This window comes from Rhea pennata, chromosome 11 (assembly GCF_028389875.1).
Source record: "Rhea pennata isolate bPtePen1 chromosome 11, bPtePen1.pri, whole genome shotgun sequence".
NCBI lineage: Eukaryota > Metazoa > Chordata > Aves > Rheiformes > Rheidae > Rhea > Rhea pennata.
This window is the reverse complement of record NC_084673.1, coordinates 597,801-623,706: the sequence shown is the minus strand read 5'-3', so window position 1 is coordinate 623,706 and position 25,906 is coordinate 597,801. Positions and strand designations below refer to the sequence as shown.

General features: G+C 47.3%; 1 protein-coding gene across 6 annotated transcripts in view; it reads left to right on the top strand.

The window, feature by feature from the left end:
• Window positions 1-19,359: 19,359 nt before the first annotated feature.
• Window positions 19,360-25,906, top strand: part of EDA2R (ectodysplasin A2 receptor) — a 49,873-nt gene continuing 43,326 nt past the window's right edge. For 4 of the 6 annotated variants that reach the window (XM_062584567.1, XM_062584566.1, XM_062584569.1 and 1 more), the window contains exon 1: window positions 19,360-19,408. The gene's annotated coding sequence lies outside the window, so the exon portion shown is untranslated. Of the gene's footprint in view, window positions 19,409-19,462; window positions 19,473-22,714; window positions 22,734-24,981; window positions 25,184-25,906 lie in introns of those variants that run through there. The other 2 variants (XM_062584564.1, XM_062584565.1) reach the window with 2 other exon arrangements.

Below are 25,906 nucleotides of genomic sequence, written 5' to 3'. Positions count from 1 at the left end.
TCACAGAGCTGTTTCCACTACACCTTGGTCTTGCGTGGAATGGACATTGAGCATTGAGCACCGCGTGGTCAGAGGTTATGGATATAAAGTTATTCTTTGCAGAAATTAGGTAGTATTTTATCATCCAGGAGGCTAGAGAATTGCTGAGCACATCCCTTGAGCAGAGGTGTTCTTCTTACAAGAAAATCAGTAGTGGGATGGGGGGCATGGGAGGAGGAGGAAGAGTAACATTTAAAGTGAAATAAGAGAGACGTTTATTTGTTGTGTGTTACACTGACAGCTAGGAAACTGTGATGACAGACACTGCAGAGGGCTGGAGATTTACTTACTAGTTGTACAAATACAGGGATCTGTTTGCTTTTCCCCCTTAATAAAACATACTTTGCTCTCCTACCGAGTGTGACAGGCAGGACAGAGTGGAAAGAACAAAGAAGACTGCCTGTTAAAGGCTTCTAGGAAAGAAACCTTGTTTTGAGGGGTTTCTTAATTTGGAGAAGAATCTTACATGTTTGAACCTAGCCTTCACTGCTGCAACAGATATCAGTTGAAGTAGTGAAAAGAAAACATATTAAATAATCTAGGACAAGATCATAAGGATGACAGAAATCCAAACTAGCTAGGATACCATTGTGAAAGGACCATCTGCTAATACATGCTATCAGCATCTCCATGTTTCCATAGATAAGACAGTATACATTGATTTGATCTTGCATATATGCTTTCTGATTCTAGGTTGAGCATTCTCTTCACATTTTGTTTTCACTCTGCTTTCCCCAGGTAACAGGACTGCAAAATGTAGTCAATATATCCATTATTATTTATCACTTACATAATGTAAGATGTACATAATGTCCTTTGCAGATAGTAAAATCATCAAGGTCTTGAAGGTCCAGCCACATGTGTCATCTGAAGTTTACTGTACCATGATAATTGCATTATCTTGTGATTAAAGTGTTGAAGTAGCACTTCCTCAGCGGTGGTGTTGTGTATGGACAGGAGCATTTCTGATAGTTCTGCAAGGGCATCAGTTGTATCACATTGATTTTCATGAGGAGAAATACAGGTAAGAAATTAGGAGTATGCAAAGATACTATAATGCAACAGCAGCAGAGAAAACTTTTGCCAAGTGAATATGCTTAAGATGGTAACCTGTAGCAGGGAAGATAGAAGGCCAGGAGCAAATTACTTCTTTCCTGTCTTTTCTGCTCATTTTTTGTTGTTATATCACATTAAAAGGAGCCAGTAACATACATCTCACGAGAAATGAGCTTTGGTTTTCCATATGTTTTTCAGTGAAAACTACTTTTTTGTAAATGCAGATGTTCTAGATAGTGTTTACCTTAGAAAAGTTTTCAGTATTGTTCTATAATAGTTTTAGTGTATTTTACCAAATTTTATCTGAAAATATTTTTTGAAGTCAACAGTTGCATTTATTATTTTACCAATCTGTGATGAGAAAATATATCAATCTTAAAATTGGAGGGTTTTTTTAAGATAAAATACTGCATTAAAAGCTGGATACAATTTCAAGAATATTTCTAGAAAAACTGAGGAGTTCTGTCAAAAACTAGCTAAAGGTCAGTCTTCACTGATGCTGAACTCTGTGAGGTGAAATCAATTTCAAAATGTAATATCCCTCTAAAATCTTTTTCCTATTTCTCATTCAGTTCCAGTGCTGTTTCCCTGTGTAGAAAATTTCTGGATTTATCTCAGGACTGTTGAGAGAGTTCCACTGGGAGGGAAATTGTGCCCAGGCTCACAAAAGAGAAGAGTTATGTCCACAAAAATACCCATTTAATAGAGCACAGTCCAAAGTATGAGTACTTTGGAGTGTGGCCTGTTCAACAAGCCAAAAAGCATAGCAAAAAATATTTTACAATTCGAATTGCTTCCTGATAGTCTTTTACTTTCTTCTCCATTTTCTGGGGACACTTTTCCTAACTCTGCTTCACATCATGTTCTTCAACAGCTTACAGTAAGAAGGCACTCATACTTCTACTTTTACTGCTACAGTTGTTACCTCAAGCTGCCATGAGTGGCTTTTACAGGTATCCTGACAAAACAGTTTTGATGGTAGGCTTTGTTTGTTTTTCTTCTTCTAGCACATGTAGAAAATGTGCAAAGCTAAAATGCAGAATAAATGCAGCATAGGCAACAGCTCTACGAATGTCATCTGAACCATATCATCATGCTTTTCCTTGAACTGAAAGGGAGGATACCTGAGGCTGAGAAATGCTTCATGTTAGTTTGAGAGTGCTGATCAGACTGTGTTTTCTTGCCACATTTTCTGCATGGAGCGCACCTGTTGGGCAAAGAGGGATAAGCGTCATTTGAACAAATGTCCTATAGTAACTCCCTCTCATGACTCACCTGTGACCAAAGGTCAAACCAAGCTGGAAAACCTTGAGCTGTAGGAATAAAAGTACCATCAACAACTACCTGAGATATTCTGCTGACTCTTAGCTGCTATCATGAACAGCTTGGGCTCTGTTACTCTTTTTGCTTCTAACAGGAAAAAAATGAATGATCCCTCTAGACCAGAAGGTAGCATTGCCCATCAGGAAGACAAAGTTCTATTTATTACCTTCTCCTAAGTTCCCTTTGGAGTCAAGGATGTTGCATGTGAGTGAGCAGCTACAAAAGAAAAATTTAATTAAGAACTAAAGCCATAAATCTGTGAAAGTTTGTTTTCACCACAGCTGAAAGGCCCAAATGGTTTTATTTGATATTTGCCTTGAAAAGAGTCAAGGGCAAAAATGACTATAATGAATGAATTGATAGATTCATGTATTGTTTTCTGTTACGACAGTGGAACTCAGAATCATGCAAGCTGGCTGCGAAAGGCGTCCTCCCTTCATACTGTCAGAGACAAGTCCATGACGCTAGACACAGTGGTCTTGGTTAATCATCTGTGCTTTTGTTCCACAGTACGTCAAACCAACCTCTCATTTTCCAGACTTCCTAGAAGTACACTAATGCATACTTTATTGTGATACGGGTAAATGTATGTGGTCCTGGAAATACACAAATGGTGTATATTTTCTATGTAAATGAGATTTCCATAGCACAGAGCGTGCTTTCCTCTGAATGTACTAGCACTATGGGAGAGGAAGAGCCTTGCTGGACCAAGGCACAGCAATACCCTATCTCAACTCCCCAACTCCCAACTCCCCTGTTGGAGTTCTCTTTCTCATTTCACTTGAGTGTTCCTTGACTTGGTGCCAGACGCTCATCCCCTAGCAGCTCTCATTTTCAGACACTCTCCCTTCCCTAATGTTTTTCTTGTGTGTATGTCTTCCTATTCGGATGCCCACACCATTCCCCTTGTATGGCAAATCAGGCAGGAAAATGGGCCTAATGAGGAATGCCTGATCCTTCTCTCACTGGCTACTGGATTCTGATTTACTGAATTTATCTAAGTCCTTGTGCTGTAGGGAGTCGTTGAGGTAGTGATTGACTCTGGACATACTTCATCCTGTAGGAAAATTCAGAACTTGGATAAGTTGAAGTCTGTCATTAAATGAGCAAAATAAGAGTTGTATTAAAACTGTTCAGATTGAATTGATCCAGAGAAGAGTCTGGAAACAGGAGGAAAAGAAAATAATCTGATTTGCTTCTATATTCCAGAAGAAAATGAGCCCAGAAAAAAACAAATAGTCAAATTGCCTAGATTCCTAAGTGACTTTTCTGGGAGCTCCAGTAGCCTGGGCCAAGAGATCTTTAAGCTATGAATGCATTAGGTATTTGTGCAAATGACTGTTCAGCACTCTCCACCCAACCTTAAGAGAAGATTTGTGCTCTGCCCACTTTCACCATGAAGTATATATAGAGAAATTATGATCCAGGCCCCTCTTTAAAACAGGTTTGTATTTTTAAGGACATGCATATCTGTGTGCATGGCAATGCTAATACTATCTGCCCCACAGCAGGCCAGCAGAGAGGTTCTGGCAGGCGGCCTGCCCAGTGTTTATGACCAGTGTACTGTGAAAATGACCTGGAATACTCTCATGGACACAGCTTCTGGTTTATAGTACAGCAGAAAAGTCATTGTCACTGCCAAAAAAAGACAAAAGGCCACCAAACAATAACACAGCCATAAATATAAAGGCTATAAATATGGAGATGGATGGTAGATAACTACAGGCCTTCTCTCACACACATAGTATCCAGCTTGGAAAGTGTCCTGTAGGTCAGGTTGTTACTCGTTTGATGTGACATGAGAGTTAGGTCCAGCTCCCTATTTAAACTCCCAAATAAAAGGGTGCCCTTGCTTATAGCCCTCGAGGGACTGTGGACACTTAGAAAACCTTGACTCATTTCTAGAAATTTTTGCTTTATTCATGCTCTAAATCCTAAACGAAACAGGATTTTTTCCTCATCGTGTCTTCCAATGGCTGTGTATCTACATCACTAGTCTGGTCTACTGTTGGCCCCCTTCCTGAAGGTGACATCTCAGAGTGGTATAACAACTACTCATTTTTCTGTAGGTCCTTTCTTCAGTTGTGACTCCCAAACACTTAAGCTCTAGTTGAGCCATTGTTTCCCAACAGCAGAGAGGGCAGAACAGAATGGCAGAACTGCTCTCAAAAATCAAAGCTCTTCTGGGTATATGAACATTGGTAAAGTTGTATGAAGAGGATAACAGAGAGAAAGGCAGAAAAGGGGCTTTCTTCCTGTATTCTTGTTGGCCTTTAAATGATGTGCTAAATGCAGTTCTACTGGATGTTAGTTTTTGTTGTCCTCCTGCGAGACTATTGTATGGTATTTAGGGAAATGGCCTGGGAATCAGGAAACTTGAATACAAATCTTTGCTCTACTGCTCTCATTCTTTTTGTCTGTGTGATAGGTCTCATTTTTCATTGAGAGGGGGAATTTAAGCCTTACTCAGTGTGAGCTGAATAAACTTACCTGAGGGTGATAACTGGAATCTGAAATATATGTAGGTTACAACCAGAGAGACTCTTTCATGAGCAACTGAAATTGCTTACCTCTTTCACTGTTTTTTGTATTCAAAAGACTTGATGCTATATGTACATTTTCCTTTTTGTTAGGTGAATGTAGACTTTGTAGGGCCCTAAGGTGGTGTTTTAAAGACAGCACTGCAAAGCACCTCTGCATTCAGAAAGAAATGAACAGAGATCTCTGCTACAAGCTATTGGTGATTGACACCACTAACACTCAATGTTTGGCTTGTAGTGACTCAAAACTGACTTTGTAAAAACAAAGCTTGTAACTGGCTTTCTGTTTATTTATTTCAGCTCATTTTCTTACTTGTGTATTAAACAAGCTTGACTAACACTGTCCAACTGGAGCATCTCTTTTTGTGCCTTTGTAAGAGCAGTCCAGCATATTCCTGCTTGTTGCAGCACTTTGCCTATGGGTCAAATATTCTAGATGAGTATAAATGGCATGGTTTTGCTGGGATGTGCCATTTTAAATGGTAAAGAAGAGGCATAAATTCAATAAAATCTGATCTTGTTGAATGATTTTACAGAGGTACACACGTGATGGGACCCAACATGTGATGTTTTGAAGAACAACTCTGTATATGTCTTGTGTTCCCTGTATGAGAGCAGTCAAGATATGCCGTGCTGAGACGTAAAACAAATAATAAACAAACAAAACCCAAGTAGGTATTTATAAGAGGGAAAGCTGAATCTGCACTGCATTATCCAATACAAATGCATTCAAATTCATATTGCCTGTGATGCGCAAGAAAAACTCCCGATTTTTGATTCCAGCCTTTTGAATATCTGCCTTCAAGGGAGCAAAAAGTCCGTTCTGAATTTGAAACTAAAATCTCTCAAGTGTTTTTGTGAAATGATTGTCCTGAAATACCTCTTCTAGAAAGAAAAGCAAAAGGTCAGTGGTTTGGGTCTCTCTTTTACTGAAAGAAAGCACCTCAGAAAGCTGACAAAAACTCCTAGATCAGTATGATTCCCAGCAATGTTTTGATTTTAATGAAGCAATGCTTTTCAACAAAAATGTTATTTACTGAATGACTTCAGCTGCCAGTGAGTTTGAAAGGAGCTGGCAGTGTTCAGTTCTGCTTAAAAGATAAAGTGCATTCACTACTCTGGTTGTTTTGTGTGTGTGTAATAGCATTGAAAATTAAATCTTACTTATAGTGCAAGTTAAAATAGCTGAGTACTTAAGGAAGAGAGAAGCAAAATCTGCATTATATTGTATGTAACAGAGCTCTGTGACATTGACCACTAGATGGGTGCTGTCTTGCATATATATATTAATTCCATGCTGTTCATGCTACAGGGAAAGCAAAAGCAGCACAGCTTCACAGCTAAGCGCACCACATGACTGTATGGACACTCAGCAACTTAATCTTCAGTGTAATCCAGTTTACCTAAGTATGGACCAGCACCTGTTCTATGTTATTTTTATAAACAATTTTGAATTTATCCTTAGAAATAAACCTGTATTAGCTAATGCTAATAACACTTTTTTATTCAATAAAAATACTTGCCTCTTTTGACCAGAAATGTTACAGTGATTGAAGAAAAAAAATCTACTTTTCTTAGCTTCTGTGGCTAAACATTGAAATGCAAGACCAGGGCTTAGGTTTTAGAGGAAAACAATAATAAGTAATGCCTGCGGCCCTTGAACACCACAAAGTCTCTTGTACACAGGAAGCACTATCATGAATTTGAAAGTAAGGTTGAAAAATCAATTCAGAGAATGTAATCAATTGACATTAAATGTGGCTGTGGATACAAGTGGAAGCAAAAGGTTGTTCAAAGATCCTGGTATACGGAAAAAAACACACTGATTTGAGCTGATTTCATGCTGTGACCAACCTTCTGAAACAGCTCTTTGTAATGTTCATTTTTCAAAGGCTGAAATGTTATTTAACTGTACAATAAACCACTGTAGCTGTATAACACTCATAGCTAATGCCAGGTGGCAGAGAACAGTAGATTTGCATAGATGCCTGCAAATGCACCTTAGGCAATAGGTTGTTACTGCCATTGCTGAGTGTTTAATTATTTATTCTGGACTGCTGACTGACTTTGGCACTTGATGTATAGAAACATTTAAGGTCATGTTCTGTTCCGTTGCAAGTGGACTATGTATTACTGAAATCAAGGGAGTTATACATATCTGCACAATCAGATGGATTCGATGAAAACAAGTGAAATTCTTCCTTACAAAAAGCTTAAGCTGTACTCTTTACTATAAACAGACTGGGAGATGTATATAAAGGTTTTTTTAATGTTTTTTTATGGTTTTTTTGTTTGTTTTGGGTTTTTTTTTTTTTTAGTTTTTGCAGCTGCAATCTGGCAGTACCAGTCATGCAAGAAAGAAGAAAAAATGTCAGATAGAGCTAGCCTGAAGTGAACCTGCCAAAATAATACGCTCTTTCCTCTCATTGGCTTGGTCTGGATGTCCAGGGTGGATTTCGTATTCTCTTCTCTAATACAAGAATGGGAGGCTGTCAAAATAAGTTATGAGTGTTCAGTTCAGAACAATTAAGAGGTGCTTCTTTATGCAACAGGTATTTGAGTTGTGAAGCTTCTCATCAAAAGAGTCTATGGATATTACCTTTGTACATGGTTTTGGGAGCAAACTAGAGAGTTCAGGGAAGAGAAATCTGTTGAGGGTTACTAAACAAATGCTTGTGTTCTGTTTTTATTCTCTTCCTTCTCTCCCCACTTCTGGCTGTTGTCAGATGGACTATAGGATCCCTTTGTATTGCCAGAAAGGCATTCTTATGTTCTTAGGTAATTCCCTTTCTGGAATCTTTCCTTCCAGTATTAAATCAAATCCTTGTCTTTACCTGCAAAGCCTTACATAGCTCTGATAATCCATATGCAGTCCTTTTTGTCAAGTTTATGTCACCTTGTCCTTCTCTCTGTGCCAATGCTCTCAGCCACACCCCAATGTTTGTCAGATTTTCATATCAACACCTTTATGCAATTCTTTCTAGGCAGCTCCGGTGCTAGCTCAGACTCCCTGTGCTCATCATCATTTTTCTTCTGACACTGAGATCTGAACTGAGAGAAGATCTTCAGGGTAGGGGCTATCCTTGGAGTTTGGAAGACACCTGTCATTCTAGGTGCTGTGCAAATGACTGACAAGAATAGTCATTAATCAAGGTTAAGAAAGCAGTAAATGTAGTTGTGTCATCAGCAGAAGAGGCATCAAGAAAGATCTGAGCAGTGAGGAGGTGCCTAGGGACGGCATACCCTGCATTTACGAAAACAGAACAGAGAAACCCCTATCTGACAAGCCAGAAGTGGTTTTTGAGGGGGTCAGAATAGTGATGTAGCTTTCACTATCTACTTGATTCTTCATGTAAAATTAATGCAAGGATGAAGAAGAAATAGCAGTGTCTCCGTGGTATCTTCTTCCAGAAATGAAAGGCAAAGTTGTATAAACACTCAAACATATTCTGATATACTTTGTGTGTCCCACAGCTACACAGGTTATGGCATAAGGGCTGGTTCAACACTATTTAAACAGTTTTTCTATCTTTACTCTTTCTGGGAGTGAAGCCAGCTTGCCCTTAGCTAAGATGGTGAGTCAGTAAAGAAAAAAAAAACAATATTGTATCCAAGTATGCTTTTTTAACTATGGAGCAAAACCCAGTGACCTTTAAGCACGCAATTCCTACTTTTCACAAATATGCAATTATTAGGAGTATATAACAGTAACATCCTTGCTTGTTCTCCTACAACATCTTGGGGCTCCCAGAAAGATTGTCAGTAACATTCTCCTCATACTGCCAAAAGAAAGTTTGGTAAAGGCACTGCAATGTCCTCTAAATGCTGCAGGGGGGAAACGTGTACAAACAGTTTCCATCTGTTCTGTTTTTACTTTGAATCAGAACAGGTGGCCAAAAATGGATGTCATGAAAAGCATTAAAGATTGTGCAGAATTATTTTCACTCTGCAGGTAAATCAAAGCATCTTTCCTGCTAAATGCCAAAGACTGATTCACATAAGATTTTCCTTAGAAGTGTTGGAAGGATGTGTTACTGAGGGATGAAAAACAGTAGGTGTATTTCCCCGTGTGGCCAGTGAAGGACCACACTTCTTCTGACTGATCAATCACCTTCATGAGCAGAATCTTCTTTCATGGTTTTTTTCTTCTCTCTAAAAGTTGGGCTCATGAAAGAAGACAACTGGAACATGTTAACCAGGTTACAGCCAACTGTAGCCAAGAACTACAGTCTTCTGCAAAATACAGCAAAGTATCAAGGCAACTTTTTCATACATCTGCTGGTTGTAGTTTTTCCCTATGAAAATATAAGGAATTCTGGGAATTCTGCCATTCTCACAGAATGTACATCTTCAGGGGATCTTCCTTTTGGAATTCTGATCTGAATTTTGAGTGACCAATGGAGCTTTTGTTGCAGTTAGGGCAATTACTTTCATCCTTGCTGTTTCTGTATGTCCTCTGCACTGCAGTGTTATAAAATGGAGGATATGTAGACAACTGATGACCACTTCTTCAAACCCTGATGGCAGTGCTCCTATAACACAACCATTCAGCAAACTAGTATAGCTTTAAGAAATTTCTCATGATCAAAGACAAAACATCATCCTGCTCTTACTTGGTGTAATTGCCAAATTTGCCTCCAAGTCTCCGTTTGCTCCTGAGACAGCAGTAGTTATAACATGCCTTGTAGGTCCTAATCCATCTGGTGAGCTCTGTATCTTCCAAGGAAATGATCATAGACAGCAGGAATCTGATATCCCATGAAGCATGAAATACATTACATATCCATTCCTGCATAGCTTTGCCAAAATCTAATACTTTAAATGGAAGATTTATGTCACTTGTGAAAAGAATGGATACAGAATATATTTGCTTTTCTTCTTCAACATGAGAACACAGCAAAATTGACATGCAAAAATTAATTTTATTTTAACACCAAAACAGACATGGATCTTGTTTTGAAATGGCTGAGAGAAAACACAAGAGGTGTTTCAAGATGGAAAATAATTTGCCATATTATGTCTTTTACTTTCCTAATCCTCTAATACAGCTAGCTCCTTATGGCAGTTACCATAAGCAGGACTGTATGTCCTTCTAGACAAAACCTATTCTAGCATACATACTCTCGTAGATGACCAAAGGAGCCCTTCACAGTTGTGTTGCTCAGAGGGTTCTGAAGGAATTGATGGTCGCTTTGGGGATATCTATCCAATATCTGAAAAACAAACACCTGTAAGTAGGTAACATGCCTTCTAATGGATGCTGGCAGTGATGAATAGGAATGTCCTGGAAAAATTATCTGAGACATCTTTACAGGCATCTCTCTTCTTCTCGTGTCTCACTGCCTATGCAAAATGATCTAGTGATTCCCAGACTCTTTTGGACCAAAATCAACTTTCATCCCTCGGTGTTTTTATGGACCATCAGCAAACTCATTGGCCAACTTTGTCAAACCTCAAACAGAAAAAAACATGAACATGATATGTTGTACAGTTTCTGTTGAACCAGGCATAGATAACAGCTAGACTAATGGCACCCTGCAGACTGCAGTTTGTGAACTGCTGAGCTAAAACCTTCTCAGAACTGGTCAATGGGACAAGCTCATTACAGTAAGGTTTTAGGATGGAGGAGTCTGATGCACAGGAGTGCCAATGCCTTATACGAGGCAGTATTTACAACCTTCATTACATTACAGTGTAGCCAATTCACATTCCACATTGTTTTCTGCCATGTCCAGATTTCTAATTCCTCTGAGTACATGAATTACCAAAGAACATTTTTACCAGGCAGATTTCCATTCTCCCGTGGGTACATTGCTATGTTGAGTGCTGACCTATACAGTGTTGTACGGGATGTGAAAGAGTACAACCTGTGCACTGGGGAGGTAGCTGTTTAATAAACTGGGAAGATGGGATATTCAGAGATAGTTAATAGAGGGAATAGACATTGCTTCTGTTCCTCAAAATAGAAATGTGTGAAAAGGGGATAGTTGTTTCATGGGCTCTTTCTGCTGCAGACCCAAGATGCCCAGCAAGGAGTTAGACCTATCAGCTGAGGTGGGGAACGTGAAAGTGGCAAACGGGAAAGGTACAAGGACAGTGGCCTCAGGAGATGAACAACTCCACACTAGCTCATAATGAGGGCCTTTACCTCTGCCCCTCAAATGAAATTTGGTTTATTTTCTTTTTTCTGTTTTTTCTCTCCTCTGCTTTCCTCACCTGTAGGAGGAAAGCACCTTCTGTAATAGGGCTATTGATATAGTTAAGGATTTACCTGAGCAGTATAGGAAACTGATAATTCTGAGATTTGCAAAGCTGCAGGAGGATTCTGAATCCACTTAAGGAGAATTGCATATCCAGACACTTTAGACATCTTCGAAACATCAGCCAAAAAAATTCCAGTTTCTGTTTTTTAATAATGTTTTGTTTAACATTTTCCCTTTCTTTTTGGTTTCCTGTTACTTCTCAGATAGATCTTTGCACCATCAGTAATTTACCTCCTGCAGGGCTGCTCATTGATGATGTTTCAAATAAAAAGAACTCAAAAATTATTCATACGTAAAGGTGGCTCTTGGGCTTGGGCTGGATGGTTTTTTGTGAAGAGCGAATGCATAGTTTAATCATCTATTTTCTTAAATGCGCACTGAGGAAGTGCTTGTGAAAGCATTTCCAGCCCTTGAGTCCCTCTGCTCATGGCTGATAGGGCCCACAAGGAAGTGCTGCCAGTTCCTGCTAGGTCTGTGTCTCTGTGTCTGGGTTTTCCATCTCCCCCTGAAGACCTCTTTCTGTAAGCAATCAGAGAGTCACTCTCCATAGCATTCTTTCATTACTAACGGGCAGCTTCATTTCACTCAGGCATCCACATGAAACACACAGCACTCCCACACACTGACAGAGGCAAGCAAGCAAAAGCAAGAAAAGAAAAATAGACTACATGAGAATAATAGTCCCCTGTTAGGGGAATATTTTGCACTTTTTCTTTTGCCAGATTAATTTTTTCACTTGATTTCATTCATTTGCCTTGATTGGTTGATCTATTTATTTATTTAAGCACTTCCCATTGGCAGGACAGTCATGAACCTGGACAGTTTAGAGTACCCTGGCGCTGACCCTCCGGACAGGTACTATGGGAATACATCAGCAGATGTGCTTTCTGTGCATGAGCATCTTTGCTGTAGGAGCTGGAATGAGCCCTTGTTTTGCTGTGGTCCCTAAGTAAATCTAAGCTGTTCAGAGTGGAGTCAAAATCTGAACTCCAGACTTAATTGCAACACAGATATGAAAGTTTGGTGCTTAACACTCCTCATCTTTGTGCCAGGGTTCATGACCCAGCTAGCTGGAGCTGTGACTTGCTAGCATGAAATCTCTACCTTTGAGAGCTCTTCATCTTCCCATTTGGGAGCGTGAAAAAAATTAAAATCATCCCTTGTCTTTCTTCTCTCAAATTCAGTTTCTTTTTGTTCTCTTCCCTGCTGCCAAAGATTTCCAAGGCTCCCCTGCAGTCCTGCTGGTGCTCTGCAAAGTAATGTTGCCCCAGACAAAAGCTTGGAGAGCTTATGGGGAATTTATTCTGCAGAAGCACTGAAGGAGGGTGAGGAATCTGATGGATAACTGCCTCCTTGCTTTTCCAACCCAGCTCGTGCGGGGAAACACAGATTGTGCTGCTATTTCAGGAGGGTGGCAGACAACCGATGGAAAAGCAGTAACTCCAGGGTTGTAAGTTGGTAGAGTCATGCCATCAAAACTACTTCCGCTTTACTGACCACATACTTGTGACTGTTTCCCATTGGAATTTTATGTAGTCTTGGATCCAGTTTTGCTCATAGCTTTAATTGTATGAAACCAAGTGGAATTCTTCACTGGATGTTCCTATCCTTTTTCTTCTAAGAAAGACCATTTTAAAAACATTGGAAGGAACACAAATCAAGTATGTAAATCCAGCAAGACTTATGTAGGCAGTAGGACCAGAGGTAGGAGTAGTGCTTTCCCCCCAAGAGTTTTCTGGGAAAGATCTGTTCAGTCCAATAAGTCAGTGTAGCCTCTCTTAATGTTCCTCAGAGATCTGATCCTACCTCCACTAAAGTCACTTGGAACTGGGCCTGTTTATGGCATTTGTCCTAGCTAAAGAAAATAAGCAAAATGTTGCTTAGAGCATGATTCCCAAGGAAGAGTAATCTGCATGACTCCAAAGCCTTACAATGAATATGCTGTTTTAATGCATAACACATCACTTTGCTCCCAGACTTGAGCGCATTAGAAATGGAGCCACTGGAATGGAGTGAGGAATGGCAAAGATGCCATTTTCAGACTAGGATCCTATTTGACATATTTCTGATTCCATTGTATTTATCACAGCAGGGCAGGTAAATTGTTGAGATAATAAGATAATAAAAATGGATTTAAAAAACAGAAAATTAGAGGCTGTAGAAACCCAAAGTGCCTGGTAATGAATAATCACACCAGACTGGCAAATTTGGTGTACTAATTAGAGTTTGCAAAAGATGCAGGAAGCAGGAATTAGAGGCCAGTAACAAACCAGTCAAGTTCAAGATGTCATTTGCCTTGCATGGTTCTGTATCATCACTATGGCATAGATTAAAAACTTGGCTGGAAAGCAAAGCACAGATAACAAAGCCAGCATCCTGATCAGCCATGGGAGCAGCACAGCCAGGTGATCCAGGGTGTGGAAGGCTCATGCGTTTCTGCCCAGCTGGTAGTACCAGGGCTTGCTGGAGAGCCTGGAGCCAGGTACAAACAGAGGGTTACTACAAGCTTGATGGTAAGACTGCTCCTGTGTGACTCAATGGGGAGAAAAATCAATAGCCCCTTACTGAAATTTCCTGCAAGTGAAAGTAAATAAACAATGAAGCCTAAAAACCACTAGCAGTTACTCAAACAAGTGAGAGAAATAGCAAGGAAAGAGCAAAATGCCTCAGTGTGGGAAAGCAAAGCAAAACAAAACAATCTGAAGCATACAGAAGAAATCCAGGCAATGGAAGGATGGCTGCAGGAGATGGTGTTGCCCATTGGAGATCTCTCATCGGAGGCTCTTGAGGGCAAACACTGACTTGCTTTCTGAGGCAGGCATAAAAGACTTTTGCTCTCTTTTTTTTTTTCTTTTTTTTTTAGGGTGGGGGGATCCATATCAGCCCTGGACATAAACAGTGGGAAGGGGAAAGCCAAGAAGAAGTGAGGCTGAAGCCCACGGTGGTGATGGGAAATCCCTACATGGCCCAGCGGCAGTGACAAGAAGAGGTGGAGCCCAGTGTTTCAGTAGGTGGTGGTGGCAGGATAGGCATGTCCTCTGCAGGACAGGAGCATTGTGCTTTAACTGCAGGGGCCTCAAAGGAGACCATGCTGTTAGGTGCCAGCTGTGCAGTGGTCCCATGGTGTCTGCATCATGGTGGTGTGGCTCAGTTCACACCCTCTGGCTCCTATGTGCCTTCATGATCCCCTTCTGCCCTCGGAGCTGGGGTGGTATGTGGCATCTGTTTGAGCAGTGGAAAAGGACTGGAGATGGACTGTGCCCTCCAGCACTGTTTCTGGGCATATTTCTCTGCTCAGCTCAGGAAGGGGGTCCAGTTTCCCAGCCTAGTGGTGTGTGTACTGAAGTGGAGGGAGGGGAAGCAGTGCTGGAGATCATCTTCCACTGCAGCATCTCCTGTGGGATAGTGTCTTCCTAAGACAGGTCCCAAGCCTTTTTCTCGTGGATCACTTGGAAAGCAGTGAGTTAAGAAGGAATGGGGGAGAGATCCACAGTATCCATGATTAACTCAGAGGCTTCAAAACCTCCCCAACTCCTCAAGAAGATGTCTCTTTGTCATACTTATTCTTTTGGAAAAGTTCAAATGGTTTCTCCCATCTCTGATATGTGGATGATGGCCCAGGGTCCTGCATCACCTGCTTGTAAGCAAGAGCAAACATAGATAAAAGGGTCAGAGTCCACTTTCTTGCTTCATCTGCTGATTTTAAGTGGGGGAATTTGAGCAATGTGTAACTGTCTGAAGGGTCCAAGCCCTGGTGGGAAAGAAGGTGCTTTAGCAGGGGTATGGAAAGGAGCGAGGGGTATGGAAACGATGGGATGAGGCAAAGCACAGCTCACTTGGGGCTTGCTGTTGCAAAGAATAGCCTGAAAGCAAGATCTATCTGGCTGTGCAATACTGAGCTCTCACACCTCATCTGTTCTGATGGGGGTACCCGATGCATGCTTCTATTTTTACAGTTAAAACTTCCAGTTGCACATAATTGTATGAAACGGGGAGGTCTAAAGTATCCTGTCACACTGGTTATGGCAGGAACAAGCTGTGTGGAGTGAAAGGGGTGAAGAGCATGGTCAGTGGGATCGTGGGGAAGAGGTCTCAGTTACTCAGAAAATCTTGCATTTTATGGCTGAGAAAGAACACAGCAGACGAGTGGTAAGGAGAAACTGGAGAAAATGAGTGAAACTGTAGAGGAGAGTAGGAGGAAGAGAGAGGGGAAAATTTAAGGCAAAGTAAAAGTAAATCTGTGCCTCTGGTTGTGTAATCTTCATGAACTAAGCTTGGAAATGAGAGTATAATTTGCTCTTAGACTTGCTTTGTGCAACAGAGGAGACCAGTGCTGCCGGCTGCCGATTTAAATTGCTTCCAAGAAAGCATTCAGTGCCCTCTGCTGACCGACGTCGGGTTAGCAGCTCGTGCAAGGAGCCCTCGAGTTGCTTAACTGCAGACAGCTTAAAAAATGCTTGACAAATTTTTGAGCTCTTAATTCATTTTGCAGCAAGAAAAAACAACAAAAAAACCTTCCGGTGATACGTGAAAGTCAAAATTGATTCTGACCTTCCCCGAAGTTCTTGAGAGCTGCGTCCTGTTTCCTGCCTGTGCCCGTCCGCGAACATGTATCCTCAACCTCCCAAAGCACGTGAAAATACCCATGTTTCAGCCCTGTGATGTGCTATGGAAAATCAGTCCTACAGGAGCGTTAGAAAAGGCAAGGCCTACAGCAAGAGATAGACTTTTTTATTATGTTGAGGTAGCTGGGAAAAAAACAAACAAATGAGCTTTTAGGCACAGAAATGATAACTTTTAGTTTGGAAACTGTTTTTTCAAACATAAAGATCAGCAGGTTTGGAACAAATTTAACCATTAATGTCCTGCAATGGGTGCTATAGATCTCAGAAGGACTTTAAGCATCAACAAACTAGATGCTGTGAGATTAACTTTTACAGGACCGTATCCAAGAGTGAATGTGCAGGAGAGGTGAATATCCCCAGCGCAGGCAAGCCTGGATTCTGTACACAGGCAGGCTGAGGATGCAAAAGCTTGCATGGCTTTTGTGGGCTGGACAAAGTCATTGAGAAAATAAACCATCAGAATTATTTAATGCAAAGATACCACTTCTGACTGATTCATGATGCCCCCAAACCACAGTTTGCTGGAGGCTGGGAGCCAGCTCTGGAGAGGCGGCCCTGCTAGCTTTGTCCTTATGCTCTTGATCACTGTCAGCGAAAAGCTGTTGGCCAGATGACTTCCTGGCCAGCGGTGCTTGTTCTGAGGTGAGCCTGTGACTCCTCAGGCTGAGAGGAGGGCTGAACTTCCCTCTTCCACTTCATAGCAGAGTGATTTAACTAACGGGTGCTTATGTACAAGCAGGTGCCACCATCAGTCCCCTTAGGCTGTGTTCAGGAAGCCGACATAGCTGCCCCTGCACTCCGGGAAGCGCCGATCCTGCCCACTTGCTTCAGTGCACACCCCCGGGGTGAGTCCGTTGGGTACAGAGGGGAGAAAGCCTGGTTGCTGGATGCTTACGTTGGCAGTGAAAGTGTCATGAAGTTACTAAATCTTTTCCAAGATAGTGGCAGTCTGGAGGGGTTTGGAGGCACAGGCCTGTTTGAGAGAGCTGTAGACCCTCTGCCAGCTTAACTGGATTTAGGTGGAACCTTAAAATCTGTGTCCTGGCTGTATGTCACAGGTAGCTTCAAACTCAGACTTGCAGCGTGCAGTGTCCCAGGCTCGCAGCAGGGGGAACATGCAGTGAGCACTGAAAATGTGTGCTGCTCTTGGGAGAGCCCTGTTAGTTTCCTGGCCTGGGCCTTGGAGCACCACAAGATAGTATCTTAAAGAAGCTAAGCTTCTTCTAAACTCCTTTAAAAAAAATCAGCAACAAATTATAGCTGATATGTACAGCACAGGCATAGCTTGCCTAGAGTGATAATGTAGAAAACCTGATTTATTAATGGTCCTAGGAAAGAAACCATAGCCACTGATTTAGATGGGTAAATGCAGTAAACTACTGCAAAAGTAAAGAACTACCAGGCAAGAGAGTTAGTTCCTCTGAACACATGCCTTTCTATGTAGAGCAACGTAAATGGAAGGGGCATCAAAGAATCAAAAGAACATAAAAAGTCACAGATCTGGCAAACATGACATAGCTAGTCACTCTTTGGTGCAATTTTGCAACCCACTAAAGCCAGTCTAAGTCTGCATTGCTACCAAAAGGGCATTTCTGCCATCTCCCCAGGTTCCTTGCTGTAGGTTTTCACTGCAGTTCTTGAGGCAGCATCAGCATTCGTATGGTTGTGTGGCGAGTTGGATCAAGTTGCTGATCTGACTGGTAAAAAAAGACCAACATAGTAATAACATTTTCAGCTCTATCAGCAACTTATTCTGGCTCCTATAGGCAGCAGAAACACACAGCCAAGAACGGGGACAAGAGAGGGACTGCTCATTTGAGTCTCAATCTCAGCTTAGGTGGACTTAGGCCAGCCATGAAATGCACCTTTCCAGCTCCTCAGCACTGCTGTGCTTTACCCACCAGCAGGACCACACGCTCTACACTCAGCGAAGCTTGGACTAGTCAGAATGGTTTGTTCAGACAAGCCACTCTACCAGTCAGCCAGTGTCATGGGCTGGATGCTCCATCTGCAGATCTTGCACCTTGATTCAATTACTTTTTTGAGGAAAAATAATCTCACAGATGTCCTCTGTTGACATAATTTATCTCAGTTAAGTGGCTCTTATTATCAGCTGTGCAGAGTGCAGGAGCTGATGCAGGCCTTGGCCCCCTGCCTTCCTCACACTGTCCTGCAAGGCAGCCCCTCCGTTAGAGCTGGCTGCTTGCTCACAGCAAGCATGATGCAAGAGGAGCAGCAACATTACAGTGCAGTCCAGTTGCATCAGATGAAGTCATGCTTATCCCTCTGCAGCTCAAGCCCTGTAGAGCTTTTTCCCTGTGGAGATTGCATCATGAACCTGGCTGAAGCAGTGAATTGTGAGAAACCAGAAGACTTAGTGAGAAAATGGTGAGCAAATTGACTGTTTAATTGCATTTCATATCAAATCCTTCCAATTATTTCAATCTGACAGTCTAGCTTCTCTGTAACACAATGACCAGGGGAACTTCTAGGACTTCTCAAAAGCATTTGCAGAGAGAATGCCTGACTTTCAAAGAGAAACAGAGAAATGGGGAGGATGTCCCAAAATAGTAAGTTTACAAACAAATCCAGTTCAGATACACATCTTTGTGCAACAAATGTTATCTACTGCTACTTCCAAAGCCACTAAAATGAGCAACATGAACTCTGCCTCCTCCCACCTCCCAAAGCTTGGGAAGACAGCACAATTTTGCAATGGGTCTGGCAGCTAAAAACTGGAGAGCTAATGTACTTTGGAGGCACAATAAGCTGGACAGGTTTTTACTGTCCAGTCAGCACTGGACAAGCCAGTACTACTGAAGAAGTAGGCTCCCTCCTGCACGAGAAAGTTGGACTCCGTGGGGCGGTCTGGTGGTGGACTAAGCCTTCCGCGCAGTAATCCTGGGATGCTTCCAGGATAACTCCTCTCCACCACCCCATCCTGCCCGAGACACTGGAGAAGGCAGCAGCCCGGGACAGGCGGTGCCGCGCCGGGCTCGCGGGGGCAGCAAGGGCGCCCTGCGCGGGTGCCGCCGGCGCCGCGGGCAGGGCAGACGCGGGATCCTGGGCCGCGCGGGCGGCTGCCCCCTGCTCCGTCCGGCTCTCCTCGCTCCTCACCGCAGCCTCCGGGCTGCCGCGGCTCCTGCAGCGCCTCGGGGGCAGCCGGGGCCTGGGCTGCCGCTCCCGGCTGCGACCCCAGGTCCCGCCACCTGCCACCGCCTCGCAGGGCCACCGCAGCTGCCGGCGGCGGCCGCCGGGCAGGCAGGAAGCGCGAGCGCCCCGGCCGTCTCTCCGGGGCCTTCTGCCCCCGCCCGCTGCGTGCCCGACGGCCGCGCCGCCGCCGCCGCCGCCCGCGGTGCTCGGCGCTGCAGGGCCGCCGCCGCCGCGCTTTGCATAGCCCCGCCCAGGCCGCCGGCGCCCGCCAATGGGCGGCGGCCCCGCGGGCGGGGGCGGGGCCCGCACGCCGCTGCGCGCCGCTGGGTGCCGCCGGGCGCGCGGGACGGCGCGGAGCGGGGCGCGGAGCGGAGCGGAGCGGAGCGCGGCTGCCGGCGGCTCCGCGCAGGTGAGGCGCCGCGCGGCGCGGGCGCGGGCCAGCGCGGGGCCCCACGCGGGGCGGCTCCGCGCAGGTGAGGAGCGGCGCGGGGTCCCACGCGGGGCGGCTCCGCAGAGTGCGCTGCGCGCGGCGCGGGACAGCGCGGGGTCCCACGCGGGGCGCGGAGCGGGGCGGCCCCACGCAGGCGGGGAGCGGCGCGGCGTGGGAGCGGTTGTCACCCGCGCGCGGTGCCCCTGCGCCGCTGCTGCTCGTGCTGCCGTCGCGGCCGTCGCGCCGAGCCCGGGCGAGTCGCGGCTGCGGCCGCCGCGGCGCGGGGTCCCCCCGGGGCTGCCGGCGCCGCTCGTGGGCGGCCCCGCGGCTCCGCGCGGCGGGGCGGGGGCGCCGGGGGCCGCGGCCGCGGGCGGGCGGGTCGGAGCGGCCCCTCGCCGGGACGTGCCCGGGCAGGTCCCGCCGCGGCCGGGGGCGGGGCAGGGGGCGGGCGGGGGTCCCGCGGCCGGGTCCCCGGCAGGCCGGGGCTCGCCGGCCCCGCCACGGCTGTGGGGGCTCCGGCACTGCGCGACGGGGCCACGGCGGGGCCACGGGGCAGCTCCGCACCGCGCACGGCGTGCACAGCCCGCAGCGTGTACTGCCCGCACCGTGCGCGGTGTGCACCGTGCGCGGTGTGCGCAGCCCGCGCCGGGCTCGAGCCGGCACGCAGCCCCCGCGGGACACGGCACGCACAGCAGGGACACGGCACGCATCGCCCGCACTGTGCACTGCGCGCACGCAGCCCGCGCAGCACCCTCCGCACGTGGCTCGCACAGCCCACGCGCCACACGCTGCACACCGGCAGAAGCGCGCGTGGCGCACCGCACACAGCTCACAGCGTGCACCTAGCGCACGCCCCACGCAGCCCGCGAGGCGCACGCCGCACTCACGGCTTGCACTGCGTGCGCCACACACAGCCCACAACACCCACACCGCACTCCGAGCCTGCGTGGCCCACAGCACACACGGCCCACACCAGCCGTGCTGGGCATAGCCCGCACAGCCCACAGCCTGCACCATGAGCACAGCCCACACCACCCTCACAGCCCATACAGCCCGCACCGTGCACAGCCCCACTGCATGCCCCACATGTGCCTGCGCAGACCACAGCGCACGCGCGTGCACCACGCACATTGCATGCGCCGCGTGGACAGCACGCAGCAGACGCTGCGTGCGGGGCTGCACGTGGCAGGCGCAGCCAGCCCGCACACCCTGCGCGCCAGGCTGTGCGCCACACAGGCAGCCCGCCGCACACACCGACCTGCGCACAACACGCGCCGCGCACCCTGTGCCCGGCTGTGCATCATGTGTGCAGCCCGCACAGCACAATGCTACTCTGCACCACACACCGGGCTGTGTACCACACGCACACCACACACCTTGCACCCAGCTGTGCATTGCGTGCGCAGCCCACACTGCTCTGTGCACAGCCCACACATGCCACACACAGCCACACCGCACGCATGGCTGCTGCCTGGCTGTGCACCACACGCCTCACGTGCAGCCCGTGCACAGCCCATGCTGCACACCCTGCGCACACCCTGTGCATGCCCTGCACAGCCTGCAGCGCGTGCCCCACGCACAGCCCATGCTGCACGCCCTGCGCACAGCCCACCCCGCGCACAGCCCACGCTGCACGCCCCAAGCACACCCTGTGCATGCCCTGCACAGCCCACGCTGCACGCCCCGCGCACAGCTCACCCCACGCACAGCCCACGCTGCACGCCCTGCGCACAGCCCACGCCGCACACAGCCCCGCGCAGCCCCGAGCGCCGGCAGGGCTTTGTCCGGGCGCCCTCCGCGCTGGGGCTCGCCCGAGTGTTGGAGGGGAGCGGAGCCGCCTCTGCCGGGCTCCCCGGGCTGCGCCTGGCGAGGGTTCGCTGCCCCGGCAGCGATCCCTCTGTAGGGGAGCACCAAGTGCGCTCGGCGGCTGCGGTTCCCACTGGTGCGTTCAGCGCTTGTAAACACGTGAATATTTTGTCTGCCGAAGGGCTCCAGGAATTTTTAGAGGTACGTTTAGATGGTTCTTGCTAGCACTCGTTACCCAACCGACACTTCTCCCCGCTCAGTGTAACCTGCATGGGTGTGCTTATGGCAGTATTAAGACTTGAGGAAAAGAAAAGGCCTTTCCGGGTGCACTGAATTATTGTTGTAAGCAAGAGAGCAGCAATTGTCAAGTACATGTAGGGAAAAAAAAGATTAAACCCCCAAGATCTTACAAAAATATTTGTAAGAATATTGGAAGTCTTATTTGGGATAGCTAATAAGGCAGAGTGGACAGCCCAAGATGTGCCCGGGATGGACAGCCAGAATTTGACAAAAACCCGTCGTTCTGGTCCCAGTTTATACGCGGCCGACAGAGCCGCGCGGGCCTGGCGGCCGGCGAGCGCCCCGGCTCTGCCCCGCGCCGTGGCTTTTCCCTTTCTGTGGGAGTGTTTCGTGCCTCTCCCGTGCAGGCGGGGAGCCGGGGGCGGAAGCAGGGCTGAGCGTGGCGGACGGTTGTCCTCAGCGCCGGGACGAGAGGGCCGCGCCTCCGCCGCGAAGCCAGACCAAACCCGCAGCGGGTCGTCCTGTGAGTAAAACCTCCGAGCCTCCTGGAGGACGCGCCGGCTCCCAAGCCACGCTCAAGGACGCAGATTCGTCCTTCCCTCTTCCCGTCCTTGTTGGTTCGGTTCGGTCCGGCGGGATCCGTCGCGGCGGGCCGGCAGCGTGGCCGCGCCGCGGGAAGCGCCCTGGGAGCGGGGGCAGCGCGCCGGTGCGCGGGGCCTGGGGAGCGGGATCCGTCGCGGCGGGCCGGCAGCGTGGCCGCGCCGCGGGAAGCGCCCTCGCAGCGGGGGCAGCGCGCCGGTGCGCGGGGCCTGGGGAGCGGGATCCGTCGCGGCGGGCCGGCAGCGTGGCCGCGCCGCGGGAAGCGCCCTCGCAGCGGGGGCAGCGCGCCGGTGCGCGGGGCCTGGGGAGCGGGATCCGTCGCGGCGGGCCGGCAGCGTGGCCGCGCCGCGGGAAGCGCCCTGGGAGCGGGGGCAGCGCGCCGGTGCGCGGGGCCTGGGGAGCGGGATCCATCGCGGCGGGCCGGCAGCGTGGCCGTGCCGCGGGAAGCGCCCTGGGAGCGGGGGCAGCGCGCCGGTGCGCGGGGCCTGGGGAGCGGGATCCGTCGCGGCGGGCCGGCAGCGTGGCCGTGCCGCGGGAAGCGCCCTGGGAGCGGGGGCAGCGCGCCGGTGCGCGGGGCCTGGGGAGCGGGATCCATCACGGCGGGCCGGCAGCGTGGCCGCGCCGCGGGAAGCGCCCTGGGAGCGGGGGCAGCGCGCCGGTGCGCGGGGCCTGGGGAGCGGGATCCGTCGTGGCGGGCCGGCAGTGTTTCCTCTGAGATCGTGTTATTTGCTGCCTGTTCTGCTTCTTCCCTGGAGCGGTGAGTAGCTCGTGCGGTGATGCAGCAGCTCGTTCTCTGCTATTCCTTTGACTGGGACAAGTCAGAGCTTCTCGGGGAAGACCGTTCCCCTTGCCTTTACAGGGCTGAGTCTGGAAATACTGGACAGATGCATACGCAAAACAAAATACATTTCTTCTGTGTTAGAAGCGTAGCCAAACTGGGGCCAAACTGAGCCACAGCCGGTCACAAAAACGCTCCCCGAGACCTGCGCTGACGAGGGCTCGCTGTGGGGCCAGTCTCTGCTGTTTGTGTTCACTTTAAGGGCAGCTAACAAATCCAAATGTGCAAAAACCAGGGAAGATTTTGCTTGAATATGAGAGATCAAAATGAGAAACTTGGGTGCGAGGCAAATTCAGAACGAAGGTGCTGAGCGGCGCCGCGCCAGCGCGTCTCAAGTTTGCAGGGGCATTTCATAGCAGAGCAGGCGGGGGCGAGGGCCCTTCGCTGGCTCCCGCGTCGCGCGGCCTCGGAAGGTGCTGCTGCCTTCGTGCTGATGCTCACAGGCATCTGGAGGCATGTGCTTTTGGGAAAATTAACTTTTCGCAGGAAAGAGAAAATCGGGGAGCAGCAGGATCGCCGCTTGTTTGCCCAGCAGCTTTGCTGAAGTCCCTTTTATCGCATGCAGTGAAACTCGTTCAGCAACTCATGTTTTCCCTGTTTGAGTAACAGTACAGCAGGGATCTCGCTCTGTTCGCTTTACTCGGGCAAGTTGTCCTGCTAGGGCAATAAAAGATGATTTTTAACAAATTATGACTTTTTTTGAGTTAGGAAGTTTTATACATCTTGAAACAATGTCTGTACATTTTGCTTCCCTCCGACTTCCAGTGGATTGATATGTGTCATGTTTATGTTCCTCTTTGGCAAATAAAATCCATAGTTCCGGCAGTCGCTTTGAGATCCAGTGTAGTTTCCAAAGAGGTGGGAGGGTTTGGTTGTTTGCTTTTGTTTTTTACTTTCAGCTAATTGGGACCAGTTGTTTTAGTCACTTATGAGACTAGCAGAGGTTTTTGCTTTGGTAGGGCAGTGCTGTGTGGTTTTGGATGCGTGCTTCACTTACAAATTAAATGTCTTGGTTCTGGTATTGTTAAAAAGTAAAAGCTTTGAATTTCATGCCAGGTATTTAACAAAACTTTCATTCCATGTATCACTATATTGTGGCTTGAGAAATAGCAGGCCTGGTCTCCGTTTAATAGTTCTGCTGGCATGGTTGTGGTATGATGTTTCCCCTGCCATCCCTAAGTGATAGAGTTATGCTGGCAAATGTCCTAATGTACATGTAGTTACACTGGCATAAGATTCCTTTTGCTTGTGTAACTTTTTCTATTTGGGAAACTGGTTTAAGCTGTTCCTCTTCTAGGGAGATAGGCTGCTAGGGATGTACCCATATCTGCATGCCCTTCTGAGGTGTAGAAAAGTCCATAAATACACATGAGAGGAAAAGATCAGGTAAGCTGAGGTTCTGTTTGCAGGGCAATTTCACCGAAGACTTCCTTTTTCATCTGTATCTCTTTTGGGTGATAATGGTAGCACTTAAGAGAGCCAGTGAAAAACAGAGCCGTGTTGTTCTCAAATTTCCCAAGTGTTGTCTCCTTTTCTGTTGCCTGCAACTATATTTCATACCTCTTTTGCTCTTGTAACAAGTGTAAGCCTAAATTCAATCCCAGACTCCAGACCAGTAGCATCAACTGAGCTTGTGCTCTCCTCAGTGGGCAAAAGCATCTAGGCAGCAGATGGGAACCAGGAGGCAGACTGTGATCTTTTCCAAGCTTGGCAAGCTAGAATTCAAACCACTGGAGAAACAGCCCTCAGAAGTGGTCATGTGCCACCCGTATGGGGCCTCTCTTCCTCTTTTTATTTTTTCTACTGCATTTAGCCTCTGTCTAGTCCCTGACACTAAACCTGAATGTTTCTCCCTTGACATTGGCCCGTAGTTCCCTGTTTGCCACCTTCTGAGATGGTGACAAATTTCCTTTATTTATTCTATAGTGTCAGTAACCTTTACAGTATTTATAGACTGTGATCATGTCCCTCCTGAGATGTTTGCAAGATAAATTTAGCTCCCTTGGCTTCTCATCGTCGTATGTCTTCACATCCAATCCTCGCTGACTTTCACTGCCTTTCCTTGCAGCAAATGAGCCACTGACTGTGAGCATGAACTGCAGTAATTAGTGACTCACTTTCTATGCTTATCTGGGAGAGACGTCATGTCAAATGAATCTTGATCCTTCAGAGACTAGCAAGCCTGTCCAAACGTCCGTTTCCAAAAGGCAGCCCACATGGGAGCGGCAGGAGATTAGATAGAGGAGTGCAGAAAGAGCCAGCACGGGAAGGTATGCAGATGGGACCTTTGCATTTAGTGTCTGCTAAGGGTGCCCATCGGATACGAAGAGTAGGGGGATTTGTAGCAGGAGAGAGCTGTGGGAGTGCTCAGAGATCTAGGGCTACACAGTCATGCTTCCCGTGTGTTTGTAGAGCTGTGCAGGGGGACCATCATCCTGGCCTTGTCTTTCCTTTTGATGAGGCTATTGGTCAGCACAACTCTAGTTTAAGTGCCAAGTTTTCCCAGGTGTTTCAAACCGTTAAGTGCAGTGTCCTTCAAAAGAGCATTTTTAAGTGCTTCATACTGCTGTTGAATGTTTAGAAATTAATTAGGGGTTTAGTGGACAGTGGGTTTTGTTTTATTTCTGTCATCAAGGTAGAAACTCACCCAGATGATGCAGAAATGAACAAGCAATCCCCAAACTTGAAATAAATTGCCTGCTTTTTGTAGCTTCAGTTTGAGTTCTGCTTGTTCTGCAGTGAGAATCAAGTCCCATGTTCCCCAGTGAGCCGAGGTCACTGAAGGTGGAAATTGTGGCTCCAATAAGGCTAGTGACAGTTCTGCCACTAGTTTCAGCTGAGCCATTAATTCATGTAAGAAAAGCTATGGATGATATTTGACAGGGAGACGGATGTTTGTTCTGCTTGTCCACCAACATAGCTGAAAATGAGTCCACAGTGAACTGAAATCTGTGTGGAACAAGAGCATGAGCAGACTGCGTGACTCTGGACTG